The sequence below is a fragment of the Nomascus leucogenys genome, chromosome 11, assembly GCF_006542625.1.
Source record: "Nomascus leucogenys isolate Asia chromosome 11, Asia_NLE_v1, whole genome shotgun sequence".
Classification (NCBI taxonomy): domain Eukaryota; kingdom Metazoa; phylum Chordata; class Mammalia; order Primates; family Hylobatidae; genus Nomascus; species Nomascus leucogenys.
This window is the reverse complement of record NC_044391.1, coordinates 82,259,399-82,267,640: the sequence shown is the minus strand read 5'-3', so window position 1 is coordinate 82,267,640 and position 8,242 is coordinate 82,259,399. Positions and strand designations below refer to the sequence as shown.

General features: G+C 39.2%; 1 pseudogene across 1 annotated transcript; it reads right to left on the bottom strand.

Moving 5' to 3' along the window:
* Window positions 1-4,969: 4,969 nt before the first annotated feature.
* Window positions 4,970-7,332, bottom strand: LOC101177229 (annotated as a pseudogene). Its single transcript, XR_004032341.1, has one exon. The product of XR_004032341.1 is annotated as an AP-5 complex subunit mu-1 pseudogene (transcript).
* Window positions 7,333-8,242: the final 910 nt, after the last annotated feature.

Sequence of the window (8,242 nt, the reverse complement as noted above, 5' to 3'; positions counted from 1 at the left end):
TATATAAAGATGTCATAGGGGATATACTCATAATAGTATTTAGATTTCACTGGATACTTTTAAAAGAGTGATGGAACAGTTTTATTTTAGAATGCTAATAAATTATGAAATGTCAAAAATTATATTTTATAATTATTTAAATTAAGATGAAAAACTTTAGATGCTAACTTAAAAATGTGTGACATGAATCATAGTTTTTTAAAATTAATTTGGAAGGTTTTTTTAAATGAAAAACTGTAAGACTAATGCTCTCTGCAACCACCAAGTGCTGAGAACTGCTGCTTCCCCCAAGCTCCAAAAGGCCTCTCTGGAATCTTTGGGACCCAAAAGCCTTCCTGGGATCTTGATGGGATCCCTGCCAGCCACCTGGCTTAGAAATTCAAAGAGAATAAAATACCTAGGAATCCAACTTACAAGGGATGTGAAGGACCTCTTCAAGGAGAACTACAAATCACTGCTCAGTGAAATAAAAGAGGGTACAAACAAATGGAAGAACATTCCATGCTCATGGGTAGGAACAATCAATATCGTGAAAATGGCCATACTGCCCAAGGTAATTTATATATTCAATGCCTCCCCATCAAGCTACCAATGACTTTCTTCACAGAATTGGAAAAAACTACTTTAAAGCTCATATGGAACCACAAAAGAGCCCGCATTGCCAAGTCAATCCTAAGCCAAAAGAACAAAGCTGGAGGCATCACGCTACCTGACTTCAAAGTATACTACAAGGCTATAGTAACCAAACAGCATGGTACTGGTACCAAAACAGAGATACAGACCAATGGAACAGAACACAACCCTCAGAAATAATGCCGCATACCTACAACCATCTGATCTTTGATAAATCTGACAAAAACAAGAAATGGGGAAATGATTCCCTATTTAATAAATGGTGCTGGGAAAACTGGCTAGCCATATGTAGAAAGCTGAAACTGGATCCCTTCCTTACACCTTATACAAAAATTAATTCAAGATGGATTAAAGACTTAAATCTTAGACCTAAAACCATAAAAACCCTAGAAGAAAACCTAGGCAATACCATTCAGGGCATAGGCATGAGCAAGGACTTCATGTCTAAAACACCAAAAGCAACAGCAACAAAAGCCAAAATTGACAAATGAGACCTAATTAAACTAAACAGCTTCTGCACAGCAAAAGAAACTACCATCAAAATGAATGAACAGGCAACCTACAGAATGGGGGAAAATTTTTGCAATCTACTCATCTGACAAAGGGCTAATATCCAGAATCTACAAGGAACTCCAACAAATTTACAAGAAAAAAACAACACCATCAAAAAGTGGGTGAAGGATATGAACAGACACTTCTCGAAAGAAGACAATTATGCAGCCAAAAGACACATGAAAAAATGCTCATCATCACTGGCCATCAGAGAAATGCAAATCGAAACCACAATGAGATACCATCTCATACCAGTTAGAATGGAGATCATTAAAAAGTCAGGACACAACAGGTGCTGGAGAGGATGTGGAGAAATAGGAACACTTCTACATTGTTGGTGGGACTGTAAACTAGTTCAACCGTTGTGGAAGACAGTGTGGCAACTCCTCAGGGATCGAGAACTAGAAATACCATTTGACCCAGCAATCCCATTACTGGGTATATACCCAAAGGATTATAAATCATTCTACTATAAAGACACATGCACACTTATGTTTATTGCGGCACTATTCACAATAGCAAAGACTTGGAACCAAGCCAAATGTCCAACAATGATAGACTGGATTAAAAAAATGTGGCACATATACACCATGGAATACCATGCAGCCATTAAAAAATGATGAGTTCATGTCCTTTTTAGGGACACAGATGAAGCTGGAAACCATCATTCTCAGCAAACTGTCGCAAGGACAAAAAACCAAACACCACATGCTCTCACTCATAGGTGGGAGTTGAACAATGAGAACACATGGACACAGGAAGGGGAACATCACACACCAGGGCCTGTTGTGGGGTGCGGGAAGCGGGGAGGGATAGCATTAAGAGATACACCTAATGTTAAATGATGAGTTAATGGGTGCAGCACACCAACATGGCACATGTATACATATGTAACTAACCTGCACGTTGTGCACATGTACCCTAAAACTTAAAGTATAATTAAAAAAAAAAAAGAAAAAGAAATCTGTTGACCACATCTTGTGAATTCCAGGCCAACTGCAAAAGGGAGCAGGCCACCCAAGCCAGTTTTCTCTTTTCCAGTCGGAGGGGGCATCTGCTCTCTCCCTGTTTTCCAGTAACTCATGTTGCTCAGCTGGCACTGATGGCATCCAGGTACCCTGGTGAGAGCAGGGCATGGACCAGGACCCAGGAAAACTGGCCTCCTGGGCAGGTACCAAAATCTCAGGCATGGCAGGGAAAAGATAAAGATCCACTTACTAAAACCTGGGCAAAAGGCAAGGATTTTGTTTCAGAGAAATGAAAGGGATATGTTATTAGAACTATAAGATCAAAAGGTCATGATGCAAAATAGCCATGATAAGTGCCTGGGGCTCCTGGAATTTTATTTGGCTAAGAACAGGAGTTTTCCTAAGTACCTGGGGAAGCAGAAAGCATGCAGACAAGGCTGAGAGATCCTCATCTGACTAAATGGTCTAAAGGAATTCAAGCCCAAGACCTTCTGACTCTAAAGCCTCTTGTTGAGCTGTGTCCCTCATAAAGATATGTTCAAGTCCTAACCTCTAGTACTGGGAATGTGACCTTATTTGGAAACAGGGTCTTTGCAGAGACATGCACACATAGAGGGAGGACAGCCATGCAAAGACTGGGGCAGAAAGTGGAGTGATGCAGCTACAAGCCACAAATACCAAAGATTGCAGGCAACCCTAGCATTCTTGAAACTAGAAGAGACAAGGAAAGATTCTTCTTTAGAACCTTCAGAGGGATCACGGCCCTTCCAATACCTGGATTTCAGACTCTTATCCTCTGGAGCTGTGAAGGAATGAATTTCTGTTGTTTAAGGTACCTGGTTTGTGAAAAATTCATTACAGCAGCCCTAGGAAACTAATATACCTACCTACTGAGAGATTATGAGAAGTCTCAGGGAATCGGCCACTTTCCTACTGTTGGATTTTATGCAAGTTACTAACCTTTCTACAACTCAATTCAACTCAGCTAAACAAATATTTATGTACTGCTTGTCACTGCACATTACATGTTTGCATGTTTTTCACAGTGGTGAAAAAGACAGACATAGCCAGCCCGGGTGCCCACAGAGCTCTCGGCTTAGAGACAAAAAGCTGGAGGTAGAACAAGAAATTAAAAGAAACAAAAAGGATGACTTTGTTTTTTAGCATCATGCTGGGTCATTATTTAATAGATCTGCTCAAGGATTGTTTGATTCCAAGGAGAATGAAACTTTGTTTGACTTTGCTATTTGCTAGCGGATCACAGCCCCATTATGAAGTTACATGTTGATTTGTAGACTTCCGTCCAGTAGGAAAAAATAATGCTAAAGGTTAAAATTTTACTATCTGTAGGACTTTAACAGTCTTTTGGGTTTTTTTTTAATTCCTTTCCTAATATACTACATAAGCCCCTGTTCCTCAAATGCCCTTGGGTGCCAACTTTGCCAGTTTACTAGTTCCTTCATTCATCAATGAGTTGAGTACATTTTTGACATTTTCATTCAATTTTTGTATGAGAGTCATGTTTTTAACTTTTTGAAGATTGTACTTTGACACAGAGCTATTGTAAAGCTTAAGTGATACAATATTCAAAAGATTGATTTGGTTCCTGGGGTTCAGCAGGTGTTGAATGAGTGTGAGTTCTCCTTTAGCAGCTGAGAAAAACCTAAGAGATTTGGAAGAAGCAACCTCTGAGAGACTTGATCCACTGCCAAGAAGCCAATGTACACTGATGCAATTGTATTGTGTGCCTTGTTTTGTTTTGTTTCTTTATTCTCTTCCTATTCTTGTCTTTCTTATTCTTATCTGTTATTAAGACACACATCTTAACTCAAGAATTCACTCATGTCCAGCCAATCACCCCCGTAGCTTCTTATTGGTCTTCTTCAGTGACCTCTTGATCATAAAAAAGAGTCTCCTTTTACTTAGCATTCTTTTTTTTTATAATCAAATTGAGTATTAATCTTTAATGCATATTTTTTTCTCATTTGTAAAAAGACATGAATGAAGTTTTGAGGTTCGTGAGATTTCATCTTTTCTTGAATGGTCACTTAAAGTCCAACTTGACAATGAACTGCTCTGAAAACATAATATGACATATAATTGCAGAAGCAGATAGAGGATAAAGAGGATGACTAGATGGTTTCTGAAGAAATCAAGAGAATGGTAAGAAAGTGAGAGTGACAGCTTTAAGGAGAGATATATTACATGTGACTAAAATAAGCTTAAATGATACTCTCTACTCACAGAGTGCCTTTTGAATTTTTACCAGAATTCATTCATTAATTTTAACTTAATAAGGCAGCAAGAGCAGTATTAGATCTACATTACCTTTAAAAATTTGGCTGCAGACGGCCGGGCGTGGTGGCTCAAGCCTGTAATCCCAGCACTTTGGAAGGCCGAGACAGGCGGATCACGAGGTCAGGAGATAGAGACCATCCTGGCTAACACGGTGAAACCCTGTCTCTACTAAAAATACAAAAAATTAGCCCGGCGTGTTGGCGGGCGCCTGTAGTCCCAGCTACTCGGGAGGCTGAGGCAGGAGAATGGCGTGAACCCGGGAGTCGGAGCTTGCAGTGAGCCGAGATCGCGCCACTGCACTCCAGCCTGGGGGACAGAGAAAGACTCCATCTCAAAAAATAAAAAATAAAAAAAAATTTGGCTGCAGACATTAAATGATTACAAAACACTATGATCATCTTCTGAAGATATTCCACACATCTTAATATGGCTACTGACATCCTAAGCAAAATATCATTGTGGCAGATTAACAAGCTTACTTAAAAACTAACTCTAGAACAGAGATTACACACCTTAAGTAGAATTATGCAGATTCTTTATTAGTCAATAGGATAGTTCTGATTAAGAAGAACAGGCTACTATTTAAACACTTTTCCTTTGTCTCTGTTGGCTGTTTTTTGAAGAGATGTAGTTGTTTCTAACATGGTCTCTGGTATTCTGTAACAACACCTTATACTAGGAGCTTAGTACTTAGATTTGGAAGAGAAAATAGTTTTTATCTTGCATGTTATCTACAACCCACTGGGAGTGGCTGCCTGAATCTCTGAACTGAAAAGGAGCCTGACCCTTTATCCAAGGCTCAGTACAGAAAAGGGCTGTAATTGATTAGCAATATCTGCCACAGAAACACTAGAAAACAAGTGTGGCAGGGTGACCCAGGACTAGTCTAAAATGAGCCCAAGTGAATCACTATTTTTCTATGTTCAGAATTATACTGGCATAAAATCGAAGGTTAACAAAATTGGAGACATTAGCTTTTAAAACGTCCTTTCAAGCTCTACCAGACTACAAACAGTACATGAGACTACTTTTACAATTAAATCATTGAGTGATTTTTCACTCACAGGTTATATGCATCCACATCAAAAATATAAGATTATGATTTTCTTTAAACTGTTATCATTATATAATCCCATTTAAACATGAGACTATTACAATAATAATGATCCATATGTTACTGGAGCAGGGGCTTTCGAATTCCAGATGTAATAATCAGAAGAAATTAGTTTCCGGTGTGCACTTATTTTTGGTTTTCCTGATGCAAAAACTTGAACTGAATGCTGATCTGCATAACATCCAGTAAGTGTGTAATCTAAGATCCTAAAATGAAGCTTTAAATATGCTGTTTGTCCAATACAAATTGGGTCAAATTGCTGCTTCTCATGGCTCTTGGCTCCAAAAGTTACAGTTCCAGAAAGACTAATTTCCATTGATTTTGGGAACTTCTGGCCAATAATCCAGATCAATAAGCTTTTCTCTCGAAATACTTCGAGCTGGCCAAAACTAGTTTTGTATTCCAAATGTGTAATTGGACCTCTATTGTAAAAAGGTATATGGGCTTCACAGAATTCAAAATTATTTTTCACACTTTCATGAAGTTTTAAATTAATGGTTATTCTTAGTTGTACTTCTTCCTCCTTCATTTGATAAAAACCCAAAATTGGTGGGACAGGGACCTGGGAAGTGTAGTAGCATAAGCTGAATGACTCTAAAGGTAGAGTGAATGGAAATTTGTAAGGCCCACTAAATGCAGAGTCATCCATTGCATCAATACTACTAGAAGTCAGAATTGCAGAGTCAAGAGAAGTTACACAAGGATGAACTAGAATATCCTGAAGTGGAGATCCATTGGTGGGGAGACTCAAGCTGATGGTAACATTTGGCATGATTCCTTCCAAATCACACTTGCAAGTCACTGTTCCAACAACTTGCCATGTATCCGCGACACCCTGTTTATCATATTGCATGGATTTTACCTTTTCAGTGATAGAAATAGAAACTTGTGGTTTTCCTTTGTACGTTCCAGTTTTCCAAGCTGGCTGTTTTTGTGGCTGAGTCACAGATGCAAAGTTGGTATTATCTAATGAATTCTGTAAGTTGGCATCTAGTAAAGTACCAAATGGACAAGCTTGCAGAAGCAAGTCAGGCAACTGGCTCAATTTTGTATGTAGCTCAGAGTCATTTTTTTGACCTGAATAAAGAAAATCCTGTAACCCAAAAAGAAATTCAAAGCCTTGTGAAACTCCACTAACAATAATTAATGGTGGTCAAGGTGACAGACTTTGTTCAACTACTGGAACACAGGCATATATCATGTCATTCTTCAGAAAAGCAACAACTGGCCAGAGTTCTTCACCTCCTATCAGGATTCCATAAATGGATGTTTTATTGATGCGTGAACAGCTATCACGACTCTCAACAAAGTCTTTATCATCATCCAATAATCTAAGTTCAAAGAGCAGTGCTTTAAGAAAGGGACCATCTTCGGGAACAGGCACATAACTTGCTCCACTGAAGACTCTGGCTCGTTTTTCAACAGTTGGATACCGTCTGGAGAATCTCACGGTGCCACAAAGTGGAGTTCCCGGTTCGTGGCTTATGAGCCACACTGCCCGCTGCGCCATGGTAAGTCAGTAAAGCATTAGCTCATCTCATAATTAAGGTCGCCACCGAGGAACAGCGCAGACCGGCTTTCTCAGACGGGCTCTTACCAGAAGCCCTGAGGCTCATCCTGCGCCACATGCCGGTCGCGCTCAGCAGAGAGGTTAGCTTCTTTAGGTGAGGTGACTAACACTTCTGAGTCGCTCTAGGCCAACACACACCACAAAATGTTCTAAGAACCCCAACCTATAACCTTGAGAAATTTACCTATCCCCTGCAACTCCGGTGCTTTCTTCCTCTAAATTCCACTTCCGGAATGGTGGCCCGCAAGGATCAAAGTTCCTCATACACCGTAGCGTCGAGCGTTTTTTCGGCTCGTCCACCGCTCGTTTTCTTCGCTCCCCCGTCCCGACAACCTCCCTGGCGCGCGCAGTTCCACTTCCCAGCATTCTTTTTCTTAATCTCTTGGACAAAACAATAGCTTTGTTTAAAGTTAGAAGGTAAAATTTATGCCAAATCCAAAATTGCTGATAACTTTGAAGATAAGTTTTGGCAATCTTTGCTACAGTGCAAAAGTAATAAAAATCCAAGCAAGATTTCTGCAAGTTAAAACAAATTTTTTTAAATGAAGAAATGATACTCTTGATTTCTAAGACACACAGGAATTTTAAGTACTTTCAATGAAACTAAGATACTGTTGACTTCACTGGGACACCATTATCCCTGAGCTTGTAAATTTAGTAACTTTTTAAAAAACGTGATGCCCTTTTTCAGAAGTTAATATGACCTGAAACAGTGAAGAATTCAAGAATTTACAGCCCAGTATAAGAAACACAATGTATGGTCTCTGCAAAGACTGAAGTGGCTGAAAGGAAGAGGGGAAAGAAGCAGGCTCCTTGAGAAACCAGAACCTGTGAAATTTTTTAACTTTGAAGTCCAGAAACAGGACCAGTGTACAAGAAGAGCTCAGCAAGTGGTTTTTGAGTAAGCAGATAACACAGACACTATGCAGATAACATAGACAGGCAAATATAATTCATGTATCTAACATTTTCACAGAGGGAAAATTTTATTTCTTTTGCAAATTGAGTAACTTGTTTTCTAAATCCTTTTTTTTTTTTTGCATACATAACATTTTGTTTATTCAGTCATACATCGAAGGACATTTGGATTGCTTCCACCTGTTGGCT